The 1,599-nt window shown below is 43.0% G+C and overlaps 1 protein-coding gene across 1 annotated transcript in view; it reads right to left on the reverse strand.

The window, feature by feature from the left end:
- Nucleotides 1–1,243: 1,243 nt before the first annotated feature.
- LOC138953097 (phospholipase DDHD1-like) overlaps nucleotides 1,244–1,599 on the reverse strand; it is a 41,470-nt gene continuing 41,114 nt past the window's right edge. Inside the window, exon 15 of the mRNA XM_070324880.1 lies at nucleotides 1,244–1,599. This exon is cut by the window's right edge and continues 1,800 nt beyond it. The gene's annotated coding sequence lies outside the window, so the exon portion shown is untranslated.

Genomic DNA, 1,599 nt, shown 5'->3' on the forward strand with positions numbered 1-1,599 from the left:
TGCGCATGGTTATTGCGCATAACACTACTTTTGCTGTCTCGCAGCCAGACAACAAACACAGCAGAATTCGTGCTCAACACCATGTCAAGTTTGAGTTTTTTCGCTTGTAAAACAAAACAAAAAACAAACCCAAAATGCGGAAGAGCAAAAAGGTACATCTTCTTGTGTGTTGTTTTCTCTATTTTGACTGACCGAAAGTCCTTTTTCAAGTGAGGTAAACATGCACGCGCTCGTCTCACAGACTTAACAAAGCAGTAACGTACAACTTTCTCAGTTCGGAGAGAGATTTTGTTGTGTACAAGGGCATAAATTGTATATCTTTGTCTTGTTTCGTAAGAAAGTAAGCAGATTAGGGTCATTCATAATCATCTTTAGAGTTGGCAAGCATTGGTAAGTGGAATTACATGTCTTCGATTGTATGAGAGCAAAGAAAAGACGGTCTGCTCGAGTTGAACCGGAACTATCATGCTGTTGTTGTAAATATAAAGAATATTGAGCAACTTCCGTGGAAAATATGAACCGATGATCGAAATAAGGCTGTGTGAGACTATCCAATCACAATCCCCCAAATTCCGGATGTGGCTATCAGAATAGCAATATAACATTCTTTATGCATGCAGTAGACAGAACATGGCCAGAATGGTGAACAAAATGTAAAAATTGGTCCAATTATTTAATCTGAATGAAGAACGTATGAATAAAAAGGACTCTTTTTCTGCAAGTAACAGAAGTCAGATCTGACCACTTGAGAGAGAGAGAGACTTGTGATCCCAGGACAGTGTGCATCTTGCACTTTCTTTTTTGAAGTAGATGGAGTTAATTACAAAGAAAACAAGTATATTACAACTGGTCCCAGTTCTACAAAAGACGAATTGCAAGATGCAGACATGGGATTCAGAAAAAGTGAGAATTAAGGAAAAAGAAGGTGGGGGTCTGGGGGCCACAGAAGGCCCACAGTAGGGTCCAGGGGCAACGCCCCTGGTCGGGGTCTGGGGCGAAGCCCCCAGAAGCTGAAGGTTTTTAGTGTTTTAGACACACAAAAATGGCCTTGAAATGCATATTTCAGCTTAATCATAGCCCCACCCCCCCCCACCCCTTTCTCTTCCTTCCCATGTTTCTCAAATTAATTTTACGCTGAGACTCAAAATAAGGATGAGAGTGAGAGTGAGAGAGAGAGAGAGAGAGAGAGAGAGAGAGAGAGAGAGAGAGAGAGAGAGAGAGAGAGAGAGAGAGAGAGAGAGAGAGAGAGAGAGAGAGAGAGAGAGAGAGAGAGAGAGAGAGAGAGAGGCGGGGGTGGTGGCGTGTGACGGTGTGGTTTCAATGTTCTTACCTTGTCGGTGCCAAACGACCCCAGTGACTGATTACCCAACTGGGTTTTCAGGATAGTCAGGTGCTTGTTGCTTTTCAAGTGGCTTTTGAGGGCAGTCTTTCCATTGGAGCCGTAGTTGATAACATTAACATCGTTGCACAAAGTGCACTGAGCTTTTCCCGGCAAGTTGATTTTAGCAAAAGCATCGCCAACTTTCAGTTTCACGTCTTGTGTCTTCTGGCCTTTCTCGTATTTCCAGCTCAATGATACAACTTCATCGAGCCAGTCGA

Source organism: Littorina saxatilis, linkage group LG17 (assembly GCF_037325665.1).
Source record: "Littorina saxatilis isolate snail1 linkage group LG17, US_GU_Lsax_2.0, whole genome shotgun sequence".
Taxonomy (NCBI): Eukaryota; Metazoa; Mollusca; class Gastropoda; order Littorinimorpha; family Littorinidae; genus Littorina; species Littorina saxatilis.